At 38.0% G+C, this 18537-nt stretch overlaps 1 protein-coding gene across 1 annotated transcript in view; it reads right to left on the reverse strand.

Annotated features, from left to right (window-relative positions):
* The window catches only part of FBXO42 (F-box protein 42), a 76954-nt gene extending 60615 nt beyond the window's left edge, over positions 1 to 16339 (reverse strand). The window contains exon 1 of the mRNA XM_063105628.1: positions 16147 to 16339. The gene's annotated coding sequence lies outside the window, so the exon portion shown is untranslated. The remainder of the gene's footprint in view (positions 1 to 16146) is intronic.
* Between the last annotated feature and the right edge of the window lie 2198 nt (positions 16340 to 18537).

Consider the following 18537-nt stretch of genomic DNA (forward strand, 5'->3'; position numbering starts at 1 on the left):
ACAGGCAATTTCTGGGCCTCAATGAAGTGAGGGGGAACCAAAAGAGCCCATCAACCTCTCTGAGTTGAGGAGACAGATAACAGAGTTCAGGGAGGCTGAAGAGGCTGTAACTTATGAAGCAAAATTCCAGAAAGGAAAGAAGCTACACAGAAAAAGAAAGAACTCCAAAAATCTGCAGTGTTCTTTGGAATCTTTTCCTAAGTATTAGGCAACTCAAACATCGTGAAACTCCACAAAGTCAGGCAAGGGATGGCAGTAAGGTTTTAAGCTGATCAGTTCCCACAGTTCTGGAGGAAGAACATTCAACCTCCAGCAAGTCAAGAGTGGTCATCTGGGATATACAGTGGAGACCCCAGAAGATTCATGCCTTAGCACAGGGTTGATCTGTCCCTGAAATGAAGACTATTCTAAATCCACTCAGGAACTTAAAAACAGATGTCAAAGAGATGAAACTGATCTACAAGCAACTTAGCCTGCCAAAACACCCTTTATTTATTTTTATTTATTTATTTTTTCAAAACACACCCTTTAAAGGAAGACAAAAACCAGACACTCATCCAATACCCAACCAAAAATTACTGGACTTGCTAAGAGGAAAAGAAATATGACCCATATTAAGAGATGAGTCAGTCAATAGGAACAGACCCAGAAATGACAAATGAGGGAACTACCAGACAAGGATATTAAAACAGCTATAAGAAGTATATCATCAAGCTCAAGAACTTAAAGGGAAACATGACTATAATAGAGAGAGAAATGGAAGATATTTAAAAGAAAAAAAGAGGAATTTCTAGAGATGAAAAGTATAACATACAAAACGAAAATGTTACCACATGTAATTAATAGCAGATTAGACCATGCAGAAAGATTAGATGAATTTTAAGACATGGCAACACAAACTATCCAAACTGAAGCACAGAGAGAAAAAAGACTGAAAAAAAAATTAACAAAGACTCAGTAACCTTTGGGGAAATATCAGAAGGTCTAACATACATGTAATTGGAGTCCTAAGGAAAAGGGGGTGGGGAAGAACCAGAAAAACATTTTAAGAAATGATGAAAATTTTCCAAATCTGATGAAAACTACAAACTCAGAGATCAAAGAATCTAAACAAAATAAAGCAGGATAAAAACACATACACAAAGACAAAACCACACCAAGGCACATCATAATCAAATTGCTCAAAACCAGTGACAGAAAAAAGTTCTAAGTCAGTCAAAGAAAAAAGGAACAAAAGTAAGAATGACAGTCAGAAACTATGAAAGCCAGAAGACAATGAAATTACATCTTCAAAGTGCTGAAAGAAAAAATTCAACTTGGAATTCTATATGTATGAAAATATCCTCAAAAATAAAGGTGAAATAAAAATATTTTCAGACCAGCAAGGTGGAAAGACTATAATACTAGTACACCTGCACTCCAAGAAATGTCAATCAAAGTTCTTCAGGTGGAAAGATGATATCGGGTAGAAACTTTGATAAACAGTCATGCAATGCTTAACTACAGGGATACATTCTAAGAAATGCATTGTTAGGTGATTTCACTATTGTACAAACATCATAGAATGTATTTACACTAACTTAGATGGTATAGCGTACTACACACCTAGGCGATATGTACAGCCTATTGCTTCAACTACTGTTATATGTGTGTTCTTTGCTGACCAAAATGTCATAACCCAGCACATGACTGTACACAAAGAAATGAAGAGTACAGGAAATGACAAATATATATGGGTAAATTTTCTCTTTTAAAACTTCCTTAAAAAGTAACTGATTGGTTAAAGCAAAAATAATGTATTGTGGGATTTACAGCAAAAGTAAAAGCAAAGTGTATGGCAACAACAGCATGAAGAATGGGGAACAATGGAAGTATGGGGTCTTATTATGTGAAGAGGAATAATATACTTCTATAAAATAGACTGTAGACAAATTTAAAATGTTACAAACTACACACAGTTGTAGACTGTGGAAAATTAAATATGTATAGTGTAAGCCCTACAAGCACACACACAAAAACAGGTGTAGCTAATAATCCAATAGTGGAGATGAAATGGAATACTAAAAAATATTCAATCACTTAATCCAAAAGAAGGCAGGAGAAGATAAAAAGGAACAAAGAACAGATGGTACAAAGAGAAAACAAATAGCAAAATGGTAGATTAGTACTCAACTATGTCAAAACACATTAAATATAAATGGCCTAAACACTCCAATCAAAAGACAGAGATTATCAGACTGAGTAAAAAGCAAAACCTAACAATATTTCTACAAGAAATGCACTTTAAATTTGAAGGCACATAGAAGTTAAAAGTAAAAGGATGGGAAAAGACACACAAGGTAAACTCTAAGCATTAGAAAACTATAGTGGCTTTATTAATATCAGACACTGCAGACTTCAAAACAAGAAATATTACCCAGAAGGAAAAAAAAAAAAAAACCATTTCACAATGATAAGGAGATTCATCAAGAAGAAATAACAATCCTAAGCATGCACACTCTCAATAACAGAACTGAAAAATACATGAAGAAAAAAAAGTGAGTATTTCTGAGTGAAATGACAGTACTTCTAAAATTTGCTTTAAATTCTCCATCCTCCCGCTCCACCTAAAAGTAGGGAGATTGTGGAAATATAACAGGCAAAAATGTTGGTAACTTTTGAAGCTAAGTGATGAGTATACAGAGAGTCACTACATTATCCTCTCTACTTTTGTATATATTTGAAAATTTCCATTACATGAAGTTAAAGAATAAAAGAAAAATGGTTTATTAATTAGCCCTGTCCTAATTAAAAGCACACTACCGATGAAAGATTGCAGAAAACAGTGGCTACCATAAGAATCCTCAAAATAAAGTTACTGTTTTAGTTGTTAAAATGTACAGAAATACTTTTGTACAAGTATAAATAAAACTAAGTTTGAAAGAAAAGTATATCCTGAAATCACAACTGCCTGAAAAAATACATATTTAAATTTTAAAAATCTACTTTAGTTTCCAAAAAAATTTGCCTTAGTTTCCTTATCCATAAAATGTGGAGAGGGCTGGCTGGTTAGCTCAGTTGGTTAAGAGTGTGACGCTAATAACACCAAGGCCCAGAGTTGATTCCTGTACCAACCAGCCACAAAAATAAGTAAAAAAATATGTATATGATATACATAAATATGGATAATAATAGTACCTATCTCATAGAACCATTGTGAGGATTAAATGATTTAATACATATTAAACTCTTGGAAAAATTGTAAGGCACATAGTAAGTACTCAAATATTTTTTGTATTTTGTTTTACATTTCTAGTTGCAGAAGTAATGGTTAAAGTAAAGCATTTTTTTTTTTTTTTTTTTAATAGATGACCAGTAAGGGGATCTCAACCCTTGGCTTGGTGTTGTCAGCACCACGCTCAGCCAGTGAGCCAACCGGCCATCCCTATATAGGATCCGAACCCGTGGCCTTGGTGTTATCAGCACCGCACTCTACCGAGTGAGTCACGGGCCGGCCCTAAAGTAAAGCATTTTTTAAAAAGCCAGTAGTGAAAATAAATTTGTTCTACCATATATGCCAATTTTCACAAGACATGTTTACTAAATAATATCCTTTGAGTAAAACAGTTGTATATTCTGAAACAATAAATTAGATGAATCAATGTTTTTAATAAGCACAAGCTTAGATTTATTTCAAACTGCTTAGCAAAATAGTGTACGCTATATTGTTATATAGGGAGGTAAAAATTATCCAAAGAAAAATATGCACTTTACAAACATTCATACCAACTGTTCTAAGTCTAGCAAAGAAATATCCATTGAAAACACTGCCACATATATAGGTCCAAAGGGAGATAAAATAGTATGCTGAGATCAGATTCATTTGATTTTGGTTTCCAATGAGCATAATCCTTTAATCAGACCATATGTGGATAAGTCCTCATATGGAGGAAAATGAAGAAGAACACATATTAAAGATGGCATCACTGTTGCCATACAGGACTGAGCCTAGGTCAGCAAGAATTTGCAAGGCTTTACCACAAACCACAGACTTCCTACGGGGTTGGCTGGGAGACGGGGAGGTAATGGGTGGAGTTTATAGCTGGCTAAAACATATATAACACATGCTTTCAGAGAATAAACTTGCTTAGTGCATGCGCTAAGTCCCAGATCTTTGTGTCTGGTTTCTGGATGCCCACCTCCCTAGGTGGCAGCTCCAATCTCAGGTGCGTCCTGAGCAATTCACCTCACTGCACATTCTTGGCAGGGCTACATGTAGCCCTGCTTCCTGAGGGACTCCTGGCAGAGGCTACAGGTAGTCTTAACTCCTGAGACCCCCAGGGCCAAGAGAAATGTGCACTCATACATACGAGGCATACACAGAGAAATAATAATATATATGTTTATACATTCTACATCTTTTTTGTGTCAAGTAATCATTCCATAATTTCAAATCTCATACTATCTTTAAAATTCCCTGAAACTATTTTTCATCATGTAAATAGTATATATAATATTTCATTCCCAAATGATTTTATAATCTCTAGTTTCATTTTGATAGAAGAGTTTGTTACTGTTACTTTGTACAAAAACAAATTCCTATTCCTATTTCTGACTTCTGAATGAAGTGGAACATTTTCTATATTAATACAAACAGAAATATTTTCTTTCCAATTTCCAAGAGTTAACAATTTTCTAATTTTGATCCTTTACAAAGAATTAGTATAGAAGTTACACTTAACTGACAAAGTAACTAAACCTAGGCAATTTACTTATGTTAACGCTCATCTGCCTGCATTACACAAAAAGAGAAAAAATACTTTTCTTCTTATTTCCCTCCACAGTTAACTTCTTGACTAAAGTATTCCAACTCAGGAAACAGAAAACTTTCTTTAAAAATCAGCCGCTGTAAGTTCTGTTTTTATCAATTTTAATAAAATGCAGCAATACTTGAGAGAAGCCTAGAGTTGTATTTCTAAGTGTTTACTTAATTTTATAGGATGGCTTACTTAACTAAAATAGTAGATTTGCATAATTAATTATCTTTATTATTATTTCGTATTTACGCAGTGGTATGACCAGAACAAGGAGCTACCTGCAAATAAATAATTAAAAAATAATATATATAAGTTGTATTAACTTTAAACCTAACAAGGTAGGTAGCTAGTAAAAAATGTTGTAGTCATTAGTAAAGAAAAACATGTTCACCAGCTCATTTTTTATACTCATAAAAATGATTTCATAAAACATCTAATTTGTAAAACATATTGCTCATTTAAAAATAAACACTGATTGTCATTTATATTAAGTAAATACCTACATATAAAACTATCCCTATATAGTGTTATAAATACAAAAATATATAGTAAAATATACAAATATGCATGGGAATGATAAACATCAAACTCATCATGGTTATTTTAAAGAGAGATAAATGCAACTGGGATTGGAAGAGGAACACAAGGTTTCAATTGCTACCTGTGTCTTCTATTTTCCTTTAAAAAAAATTCTGAAGCAAATATGGCAAAACCCCACAAAACTTGATAAAGCTAGTTAAAAGGTTAAAAAAAGTTTATTCCTCCTAAAACTATTTTTCTGTAAAATGTGGTTTAAGACATTGTTGTTGTTTTTTAAAGAAACTAGGATAACAAAGTATTGTTCTTTTTTTTTTTTTTGGCAGCTGGCCAGTAATGGAATCCAAACCCTGGACCTTGGTGTTATCAACACCCAGTTCTAACCAACTGAGCGGTATAACCAGCCAGCCCTGAAGCATTGTTCTTGAATCACTCTACTAGGTTCTTCAAGTTAAACAAGTTTAACACTATAGTAAGATTTAATGAACAGATTCAATTTTACATGTGGGAAAAATGAAATAAAATTGCTAAGAAAGAGGTGGCTCTCTCTTTTTTCTTTCTTTTTTTTTTTTAATTAAAAGATGACCAGTAAGGGGATCTTAACCCCTGACTTGGTGTTGTCAGCACAATGCTCACCCAGTGAGCTAACCGGCCATCCGTATATGGGATCCGAACCCGGGGCCTTGGTGTTATTAGCACCGCACTCTCCCGAGTGAGCCACGAGCCGGCGCCTCTTTTTTCAATAGACTATTTTTTAAAGCAGTTTTAGGTTCACAGCAAAATTCATTGGAAGGTACAGAGATTTCCCATATACTCCCTGCCCCCACATGGTCTGTTTTTTATTTTTTTAATTTAAAAAAAAAAAAATTTTTTTTTTTGGCTGCTGGCTGGTACAGGGATCAAACCCTGGGCCTTGGTGATACCAGCACCATGCTCTAACCAACTAAGCTAACCGGCCAGCCCCTCAGTTTCTTGACGACTATATGTTCCTCTTGGTCTCTATGACCTCTGACCCCTCATTTTGTGGTTCCTTTCTCCTTTCACACCCTAAATGTAAATGTGGCCCCTAAGATTCCATTTTTTGCCTTCTCTTTCCTTGTTACATTTTCTCCTTAGACAATCAAAACGTTTTTTTTTTTTTTTTTTTAAAAGATGACCGGTAAGGGGATCTCAACCCTTGGCTTGGTGTTGTCAGCACCACGCTCAGCCAGTGAGCAAACCGGCCATCCCTATATAGGATCCGAACCCGTGGCCTTGGTGTTATCACCACCACACTCTACCGAGTGAGCCATGGGCCAGCCCTAAAAAGTTTCAAATATTACCTCTGAGAGAATAACTCACTAAATTGTGAGATCCTTGAGGTTAGAGACTGGAGTGTTCATTTGATATGCCTGGCAAAAGGCACAGATTCAATTAAACATTTGTTCAAAAGGATGGATGGACGGATGGACAGACGGACAGATGGATGGATGGATGACTTCAAAACTCATCTCTAGGCCTGATTCCCCTGAACTTCATTCTCCCATTTTCATATTTTTAGCTGCCTTCTGTACACATGACACCAATTCATACTGAACATTTCTCCAGCCACCTACTTGTCTTCCTGTTTTCCTGACTCAAAACCTAGGAGTCATTTTTTATTTTTCCTTTTCCTTTTCTTCCCACATCCAATTAGTCACCAAATTTCTCTCATTCACTCTTATCCAATTCCCTCCACTGCTGCCCTACATCAGGCCCACATTATCTCTTAACTAAACTACTGTAATACAGAGGATTAGCTAGTTTCCCACCTCCTTACTTCTTCTCTCTCCAATCTATCCTTTATTTTGCTGCAGGATTAATCTTCATGATCAAAAACTGTCATCAATTCCTTAATGCCTATTCTTTAAAATTCAAGGTCTTTAGCATGGCATTTTTTAGTGGTTTTTTTTTTTTTAAACTTTTTATTGTAGCAAAATAAAAAATTTACCATTTTAACTATTTTTAAGTATATATACAACTCATGGCATTAAGTGCATTCACATTGTTGTGCAACTATCACCACTACTCATCTCCAGAATTTTTTCATCAAACTTAACTCTATACCCATTAAACACTAATTTCCCATTTCCCCCTACCCCAGCCCGTGGCAACCACCATTACACTTTCTGTTGCCATGAATTTGACTCCTCTGGTACCTCATATAAGTGGAATCATACAATATTTGTCCTCTGACAAAACTGGCTTATTTCACATAGCATAACATTTTCCAGGTGCTATGGTTTGGATGTCCCCACCAAAAGTCATTTTGAAATTTAACTGCCATTGTAACAGTGTTACAATGAAGCAGAGCCTTTAAGAGGTACTTAGGTCATGAGGGCTTCACCATCATGAATGGATTAAAGTTGTGTGGGAGTGGACTCCTGATAAAAGAATAAATTCGACCCCCATCTTGTCTCTCTGTCTCCTGCACTCACTTGCTATATGATGTTTTCTACCATGATGCAGGCCTCTTGACCTTAGACTTCCCAGCCACCAGAACTGTGAGAAATAAATTTATTTTCTTTGTAAATTACCCTGTCTATGATATTCTGTCATAGTAATATGAAACAGACTAAGACACTAGGTTCATCCATGTGTTGTACATATCAGAATTTCCTTCCTCTTTAAGGATGAATAATATTCCACTGTATGTATATACCACATTTTGTTTATCCATTCACCCATCAATGGACATTTAGGTTGTTTCCAGTTTTGGCTATTGTGAATATGCTACTATTGAACACTGATGTACAAATACCCATTTGAGTTCCTGCTTTCAATTTTTGGGGGTATACAAGAGTACTTCAAAAAGTTGATGGATGGTGGATACACAGGTATTTGTTTATAATTGTTCTTTAAACTGTACGTGTCTTATGCATTCTTTTGTATTTCTCACAATATAAAGAATTCTAGCTAAACCTAACTTTTAACACTATTTAACAATAATGTGTAAAGACTTCTACAATTTAACTTTCATTCTGAACAAGTGCTCATATTTCATCTAAAATAGTTTCAGGTAAGAGTATACAGCAAAACTAACTTGCCAAAGGTAAGAGAATGATCAAATCATTAGGAACTCAGATGAAAAGGAGGAAATCTCATTAGAAATCTCTTAAGGTTCCAATGTTTCTCATAGTTTAGTGTGAATCTATTTTAAACTATAGATTCTGATCCAGTAAGCCTGGGGTGGGACCTGACATTCTACATTGTAACCTTGATGATGCCAACGCCACCCTTCAGTGGACTTTGAGTAGCAAGGTCTTAAGTAACCATTAAAATACAGCTGGTGTCAAGATTAGATGATAAAAGGAAAGGGAATCACCAGGTGGTGAGAGTATGTGCCAGGTGCCTTATCTCATTTAATCCTTACCTCAACTCTATGAGGGACATATTATAGGTCCTGTTTTACAGATGAGGATAATGGGGCTCAGACAAATAAATTTGCCTGTGGTTACACAACTTTGTAAGAAAAGAGGAACCTGAATTTGAACCCAATTCTATGACTCCATTTATTTTAAGGAGATAGTATAAATCAGTCATCAAAATTAATTTAAAACCATCCTCAAAAGAATAACTATAATATGTTCCATTACACGGTATCTTGCATACAGACTTTCTCCTTCCCCCATTAGCTCTTTCTTCAAAATGTTCTTCCCTTTATTGCTATCTTTCTGCTATGATGCTGGTCAGTGTCATCCACACTTAAACTACACTAGCAGACACCTATCTCACTTCCCTGACTCCAGCCTCCTGCCCCATCAATCTGTTCCAAACATTATTCTGTAGTCTCTAGGAATTCATTAAATGTGAGCAGCACAGTGAAAAGGGTGTTGCAGGAAGAATTCAAAGTATTTACAATCCCACAATGCTCGTATCAAATCTCTCGGTTTGCAGATAAAGCCAGCTTCCCCACTGACACACACACACAAAAATAACATAGACCAAAGAACATAATACATTTTAACAAGATGCTGTGAGGGGACAGAAAATTTGATTTCCACTTGTCTTTTTTCTGGTGGTGGTCAGAGCAAAGAAATACCCTCCTGCTTCTGCCTACCTAAAATACTCATCTCTATGCCAGCTATCCGCCAAAAAAAAAAAAAAAAAAAAAAAAGTAAAAGAAAAAGAAAAAGAAAGAAAATACTCATCTCTCTAGACTAGAGGAAGGTACCTTCTAACCACTCCACTCCACATTAATCATTGTTTCCAGAAATCTATCTATACCATTACTCTTTGACACTTAATACCATACTATTTCATGTTGCTATAGCTGTTTTTATTTGTGAATTTTCTCCATAACTAAATTATAAAATCACGAAAGGCAGATAATGTCTTGACTGCCCCTGATCCCCAGGAAACCTGAAGGACAGTGGGATATGCATGTGTAAATCTTAGTTTCACAAGATTGCCTGATTATAAAAATCACCTAGCAGGTAGATTTTCTGGAAATTGTTTCAGAAAGTAGGCAGGGGGGAAAAGAAAAAAAGAAAAACATAAAAGTAAAATATTTTTTTAAAAAATAAAAGGAAGAAGGCATGGGTCCAAGAATCTTAATTTTATAAACATGCACTGCAGATTCAAGTTCAGAAAACCCTCAGTAGTACTTCTAAAACTTAACCTTATGTTATCATTTATAATTTTCCCATAAAGCCTTACATATTTTACTGAGCAAAAGGTTTAAAATATGGTTACTAAGTAAAAGTTGCAGAAGAATACAAAATAATACAAAGGAGACCATGGAGCAATTGAACCCTTATTTCACAAATGAGGATTGAGGTCAGAAAACAACCAACTTTCTTAAGGTCATGCAGCTAATCGATGGCAAATAGAACCTGTATTTTTTGTCTTTTAGCCCAGAACTCCTTCTACCACACCATACCAAAATCTATTTTTAAAAGATCAGCAGCAAAGCTTATTTACTGATGTCCATCAAAAAGGGACCAGTTGAACAAACTTTGGTACATCCACACAATGAAGCTATGAAAATGAATAAAGATTATCTCTGTTCCAACATGGTATGATCTCCAAGATATATTAAGTGAAAAGAGCAAAGTAGTGAATGGTATATGTAGTAGGTCTACCTTTTGTGTAAGAAAGGAAAAAATAATATATGTACATATTTGCTTGTTTTTGCAAAAACAAACATTGAAAGGATAAACCAAAAACTAGTATTATAACACCAGGGTCAAGGGTTCAGATCCCCATACCAGCCAGCCACCCCCAAAAAACCATAAAACTAATAAAAAATTAAAAGAAAGGATGGTCCAAGCACCAGCCATGTGACAACCCTTAGCAATTCCTCCTCATGGTCACAACTGTGAAAGTGACATAGTGCTTGAGGTGGTGGTCCCTTTCTTAAAAGTTTTGATAATATTATCTCCTTCCTTTTGTTCCTCTGACCCTTGAGGTAATAGTTTCACCCTACAGTTATTCATCTCTAAATTTTCCTACCCTACTCTTTTTTGCCTTTCCAGTCTTGCAACACATATATAACCAATTCCCTGTATTACGTCTCCTCTGTTTGAAATATCTAGTATGTTTTCCAGTTTTCGGCTGGATCCTAATGAACAGAATATTCTTAAGGATAAAAAGACCTGCAAAAAAACCTTAAATTTGCCTCAGTAATTTTGTTAGTAGTAATATAGATATTGATTTTTAAATCTTCTTGTATATATATAGGATAAAGCACATAAATGTTAACACTATTAAAACCAAGGTTCTCAGGGCTGGCCAGTTAGCTCAGTTGGTTAGAGCATGGTGCTGATAACACCAAGGTCCAGGGTTGGATCCCTGTATTCGTCATTCACCAAAAGTGAAAAAATAAAACCAAGATTTTCAGTGTAACAGGAGACAAATATAAAATCTAAAGAAAAAATATACAATATAAAATCTAAAGGAAAAAATTTTAATTGTAAATATCAATAGGAAGTTTTCATTTCTTTTTTTTTTTAATTGGCAGCTGGCTGGTAAGGGGATGAAGTTTTGATTTCCAATAAACATATTTTCTAGTTCTCCCTACTGAAAGGACCTAGAAGCAATGAGACCCTGTAGCAATGAGCATCCCTAGCAGTCAGATCCTGGTTTCCAATGGCATTCCATGTAAAAGACACTAGGTCTTCTTAGAAAAATGACTGATTTTAGGTCAAGGACAGGAAGAGTACAAGATGAACCTGGAATAGCTTGTTGTGACAGAAAACAAGGAAGCACCCAAAGACCTACAGAAGCATGTCAAAAGGACACAAAACCAGCTTAAAAGGCTTATGGTGGACAAATTTCAAGGTCAAACAGACTAATGGGGACTGACTGGTTAGCTCAGTTGGTTAAAGTGACTTTGATAACACCAAAGTCAAGCATTCAGATCCCCACACCAGCCAAGCTGCTCCCTCCCCCACAAAAAGACTAATGGCTATAACTAGTATAAAATAATGAATAAACTAAAATCCATGTGACTACAGTGACACAGAAAATAGAAAAGAAACTTATTTGCCACCACTGAGGTGACTATTATACTAATTCTTTACTAAGAAACTTTCTAATGAAAAGCAAAAAATTAAACACCCTGCCCTACTAGAGATAAAAAAAAAAAGAAAAGAAAAAGAAAAAAAAATTTTTTTGGAAGAACATGCCACACTAGTGAACTCCTTAAAATAGCTTAAATAAAAGTATCTTAAATATTAAACATTTTAAAGGAACACTACCAGCTAAAAGTAAAACTTTTTGCCTTTATAGAAATTAAATGAATGACCTCAAATCTATATATTACTAGAAGACAAGAGAAAATAAGTTACTGTCTAAGCTAAGTTAACATCCAGTAGAGTAAAATTTTACAAATGACTATTGCTTTACATAATACCTATACATTGTCAGATTTATATAGTATACATAAATAAACATTCACACATGTATGTGTGTGTGTGTCTATATCAAAGCACCACAAGATACTTTAACCTTTGAAGTAAAACAAAGAATAGCAGCACAGGAAAAAATTAAATTAAAAACTTAGGAGAAGAGCCAGCCTGTGGCTCACTCGGGAGAGTGCGGTGCTGATAACACCAAGGCCATGGATTCGGATCCTATATAGGGGTGGCTGGTTCGCTCACTGGCTGAGCGTGGTGCTGACACCACCAAGTCAAGGGTTAAGATCCCCTTATCAGTCATCTTTAAAACAAAACAAACAAACAAACAAAAAAAAAAACAGGAGAAAATTTTACAAATTAAAAAGTAAAAATTTAATATAGGAAGAATCAGAATTCAAAGCAAATTTCCAGGGCTGGCCCATGGCTCACTTGAGAGTGTGGTGCTGATGGCACCAAGGCCACAGGTTTGGATACCTATATAGGGGATGGCTGGTTAGCTCACTTGGGAGAGCGTGGTGCTAACGCCACCAAGTCAAAGGTTAATTTTTTTTTAAAAAAAGACAAAGCAAATTTGCTTTCCAATACATGCATGAGTAAGGAAATGAAAAATTAAAGCTACAGGCTTACCACTGAGTCATAATTTTACAAGACTTTTAGAAGAATGTCATAGGAAACAATTTTAAAAATAAGCTGTATTCTGAGCTTAGTACTGGGCCATTTAAAAATAACTTGTGTATATGTCATCTCCTTTACATGTAACAAACTGTCACGATATAGAAAAATGAACACATCACCTTCACTTTTCTGTCAATCACAACCCTAAAGCCCTCATTTTCATTTAAGATACAAATGCTACATACTCAAACAACACAGTGCCACATTAAGATTTTACCCAATCCAAAAATTCATAAAGTTTTTGCAATATAGGTGATAACATGCTCAACTAATTATAAAACAACTACAGCACTAAGGTTGGTTGCCTGTATTGGAATACAGAAGTTCACTGTCAGAGATGCTCAACCTCAGTCCACAGAAAAAGATTCTATAAAACAGTTTAGAGTAATTCTGGCTTAAGCTGTCAGGTTCACCCAAAAAGGAATAGGATCTTCTCATTTTATTTATTATTGGGAGAAAGAGAGAACTAATAACCACCTATAGTCAACATTCTAAGGGATAACAATATCTACTAACTAAAAGTAATCAAATTAAAAACATAGTGCCTCTTGTACTAGTTTACAAAACAAAAACAAAAAAGCATCATCACTCTAAAGTTGTCACCACTTAGTAATCTGAGATATTTTAATTGCAGCTGCATGTTTGTGTTTGTTGCCTGTGTGTATGACTCAGAAAGGTTCTCCAACTGTTGGATTTTTGAGAATGCAGAAACCATAACTAGGGCATACTGTGTGGGAAGTGTCATGACAGTGAATGAATAAAAGGGGAAAAGAACTCATGATAGAATTTTTTAAAAGTTTTTATAAAAAGCAACTCACTCACAAAAGGCAGACTTTTTGCAAAATAATAAGAAAGGTTGGGAAAAACCATTCCAGCTCTCTGAGAAGCCTTGTCTCCCATGGTTGGATTCAATGCACTTCTTATATTACAATATGTTTAACTGGTTTCCTTGTCTGACTCTCCAACCAGACTGCAGGCAACTTGGACCAAAAACTGTCTTATCTTAGAATCATTAGCACATACTTCCCAAAATGCCTAGCATACAGAGGGCCCTCAATAGGTGTTTCATAAAATAGGAATAATCAGTCTTAAGTTTACCTTTTATTTTACGTTTTACAAAGCACTTTCTCAAATATTACCTCTTTCGGTCCACATAACAATCTTGCGAAGTGGGAAGGTCATTATTTAAGGAAATAGCTTCTGGTTTTATAAAGAGTTGTTAATCCATTTCCTAAACAACCCTGAAATCACGAAGATAATCACATATTTGTTCATCTTGGAGATACATTCTCCTTGGGATCTGAATATTTTCATAAAACTCAGGTTTTGCTAGCATTTCTCTGTTTGCTATTCATAATAGGTAGGAATTGCACAGATTTGAATCTCACTGAACGGTTTAAACTCCATAAAGCAGTAATAGATAAAGGCCCTTCTAAAAATCAGACATTAAGCAGCAGCATCCTAAGCTATTTTTCCTGATCTGGTTCTTTCTGAACTGAGAAAAGTAAGGAATTGCAAAAGTCAGAATGCTGGAGAGCAAATGAAGTCATGGATGTCATGAAGTTGCATCAATACTTGATGATGATTTAGCACAACAATGCAATGTATTATGCCAAGAAACATAATGTCAAACCACCAGGATGTTTTACTGCATTAATTTCATGACTATTGGCTAATTGATATGCAGAGTGGTTCTCCAATTTTCCAGAAGACAGAGAAGTTGTTGGTTCAGGTTTACATCTTTAGCAAAGGCACTAAGAAAATCTACAAATTTCTGTCAAAAAGAATTTAAGAACAGAACAGGAAAAAATGGTCAAAGAATTATCTAATATTAAACTAAGCAGTTGTCATTTTAACAAAAGCTTTTTAAAGTACGCAACACACCATGGATCAATGTAGATTAAATAATACATTTATATTGAGCTTGTCAAAAGCAAACACAGCTTACAAAATGACAACACACAATAAGAAAGACACCCGATCAGATTATACACAAGAATACAAATTTAGGAATTTGACACAAAGTATCACTATGCATTCTAAGAGCTAAAGACTGAATTCTGAATGTTCGATTCTAAACGATGGTATTTCCTCTCAAATTCTCCTTGTCTCTTTCAACCCACGATGTCATCTTTCTCAAGCACAAACAAAACCAATTTGTTACAAAAAGTATCTGGTGTGTCCAAGCAAAAGCAATTGCCTCAACAGTTCCCCATAGCACAATTCCAATTGAAGCCATCTTTCCTCAAGGAAGAGACAAGGCTTCTTGAAACCCGCTTCCTTAAGTGAGAGAAACTAAATCAAAGTCTCCCGTTAGCATTTGAATGACAAAAAAAGTTGTTCTCAAAAAGGAATAACAAGCATAGGACAATGTCGCTGCCTGAAAATAAAAAGTGGTAACGTGTCTGAGTTTTCATCTAGATCGATCGGAATCCCACCGCAGAAAAATCCAAAGACTCTGGCACTTGATAAGTGAGGCTTTTATTTTCCTAATAAAAGTCGGGAGATTTAACAGACAAAGCAGTTGGTTATTCCAAATCTTAACAATCCAAATGTTCCAAACGAACTCCATTAGCGCTGAAGTTACTCTGCAGAGACTATCAAGACCACATAATTGTTTTTTCTTCGTTTACAAATTCGTTCCCTCCCTCCACCTTTCCCTTTGCACAAACCATTCTCACCAGAAGCCTTCCACAGCCACAACGTGGATTGCTGTCTCAAGCAAGGAGATCGGCAATTCTCACCAATCTAGGGGAACACTCAAAAAGCCGGGGCGTAGGAAAGGATGCTCGTGTTTTATTTTGTAAGCCAATTCCAAAATATCCCTTTGCAGCTGCAGCTTTAGAGATGCCGGCCCCTCGCCGCAGCCCCAATTTTGGAGGGCACCCGACTCCGGCTCCTATCGCAAGGAGTTAAAGGGTCGGGGGGCGGAATGATTATCTGACACCCCTAAAGCCATCTTGCCCTGGTCACACATCCCTTCGTGGCTCCAGTGAGGGGACGAGAACCGCCCCGCCGAGGAGAGAGGACAGGTTGCTCCCATCCCAAAGGCTGGCTGGAAAGGGGCTTTCCTCCCGGTCTAACCCAGGGGGGAACGAGAATGATGACATCAAGGCCTCCAGACCAGCCAGGACGGACCCCGTGTAAAATGCGGGGCCTGCGCCGGACCCGGGGCGCCCGCTGCCCCCTGCAGACCCGGGGCATGAAGGGCAGGAGGCGGCGGCTCCCCACCGCGGCCCCGGGACGAGGAGAGGCCTCACCTGGCCCAGCCCGCTCCACACGCTCTCCAGTTCGCTCCGCTGGCCACGGTGATGAGAGAGCCAGGGACAGGGCCAGAGCAGAGGCGCTCTGCCTCAGGCCACGCTAGACGCGCCCGGGGGGTCGTCACAGCTGGTGGGACCCCGAGCTGCCCGGAGCCGCCATCTTCCTCCACTCAAACGCCGCCGCCGCCGCTGGGGCTCTGGCCGCGAGAAGACAGCGCGGAGCGCGCATGCGCCGGGGCCGGGCGCGGAGGACGCGTGCGCAGTCACTTCAGCCCGATGGGTTGCGCGGGGCGGCCGGGGGCGGCCGGGGGCGGCCGGGGGCGGCTGGGGGCGGCTGGGGGCGGCGAGGGCGAGGGGTCCCCGGCCGAGGCTCTCCGGAGGTTGGCACGCCGCTTTGGGGAGCGAGGCTTCTGTGCGGGATTGCGATGCATGCCGAGAGCCGGCCTCAGACCTGCATCCCCTCCGCTGCACTGTCTGGGTTTGAGGCTAAGATGTTTAGCCCGGAATTCACTCACTTGTACCCCCAGAGGCCCGGTAAGCATAGAGGAGGGCTGTGGCGGATGAAGTGCCGTCGGATATCGCCAGGAGGAGGGAAACTCAGTGCCTTGGTTGTACAAGGGAAGTCTCCCTTAACTGTAGTAACCACTGAGTTGTTACTAGCTCCATTTTTCAGATGGGGAAACTGAGGCGTAGATAAGTATCAGTCATTTTCCCAGAGCCACACACCCAGCAGTGGACAGCAGGCGTGGGGAGGGAGGGAGCGGGGGTGGTAGACAGGATTTGAACTCAGACGTGTCTGGTTCCCAAGCTCCTGTATTTCCCACTTTCACTATCACTAGGAATGGGGTCCAGCAAGAAAAAAAACCAAAACAAAAACCTGGTGTGTAGGTAAGAACCTTCACGAACCCATCCCTACTGTATGTGGTCTAAGGAAATGCCGGAGATACCGAGTTCAAGGGTTTCAGTCTTCATCCCCTTGTGCCTAAAACTGGAGCCAACTTGAGCTGGCAGCCGACTGCCCTGGGATTTCTCGGGACAGAGGTTCAGTCCCAGGTGTTGCTAGGGGTCCCGCCAGCTGTAAGGAGCCCCCAGCCCTAAGGCTGGATCAGAAGCTGAGTCCCTTCAAGTTGGGACGGGAATGTGCTTCTGAGCAGACCTGGGTCAGCCTTACTCTGAAAAGCAGTATGTTCTTAAAGCTTTAATAATGTAAAGACACCTGGGAATATGCTCAGAGGATCCTAGTACCAGCAATACTGATTAAAAAACTCAAATCTTTAAATTAGGAATTATCACTGCAAAAGAGAAATTTGGCAATTATAACTGGTTCAAGAAATATTTAAGTTGTGTCATTAAAAACCCCAAGCCTGGGGCTGGCTGGCTAGCTAGCTCAGTTGGTTAGAGTGCAGCCTTATAACACCAAGTTCATAGGTTGGAATCCCTGTACCCGCCAGCCATCCAAAACAAAAAAGCTAGCATTGGTTACATGAACAAAAACCCAAGCTTAAAAATTGTCATAGCACTTGTGACCAACTCCTTCTTCCACCCACATGTAGAGCTCAATGTTAGAAATACTGGACCAGCTATTAAATGCTTTATTTTAAAAATACAGGTTCCAGGGCCCACCTCAGACCACTGCCCCAGACTTTTTCTAAGGGATTCTGATGCCCAGTCAGGGTTGGAACTGCTGAGCACGTTGGAACGGTTACAAAAAGAACCACTCCACCCTGAATCTCCTAGCTCAAAGACTGCAGAGAGTTTTGTTGGTTGCACTCACTGCCTTGTTTTGATTTTGTTTTTGTTTTTGTGCTGGCCAGTACAGGGATTTACTCACTGCTGTATCACCAGCACCTAATACAGAGATTGGCAGCCAATGGGGATTCACTAAATATTTGTTGAATATATGTTGAATGAATGAACTGGGAATTTGGCAACTAAGAGGACATTCAGTGAACAAATATTTAGTGAGTACCTACTATGCGCCAGACCACATGATACATATGGTAATATATTTTTATCTTTTTTTTTTTTAAAAGATGACCGGTAAGGGGATCTCAGCCCTTGGCTTGGTGTTGTCAACACCACGCACAGCCAGTGAGCCAACCAGCCATCCCTATATAGGATCCGAACCCGTGGCCTTGGTGTTATCAGCACCGCACTCTCCCGAGTGAGCCACAGGCTGGCCCAGGTGATATATTTTTAAATAAAACTAAAAAGGTCCCTGCCCTCATGATGGGCCCCTACGGTCTCCTGGGAGAGATAGACAATAAATAAATATAAAATTTATAAAATTATAAATTGTGATAAGCACAAAAGTATTAAAGCAAATTATTTAATAAAAATCACAGTTGATGTTTATTGAGTACTTTTATTATGTGCCAAATACTGCCA

The sequence above is a fragment of the Cynocephalus volans genome, chromosome 8 (assembly GCF_027409185.1).
Source record: "Cynocephalus volans isolate mCynVol1 chromosome 8, mCynVol1.pri, whole genome shotgun sequence".
NCBI classification, from domain to species: domain Eukaryota; kingdom Metazoa; phylum Chordata; class Mammalia; order Dermoptera; family Cynocephalidae; genus Cynocephalus; species Cynocephalus volans.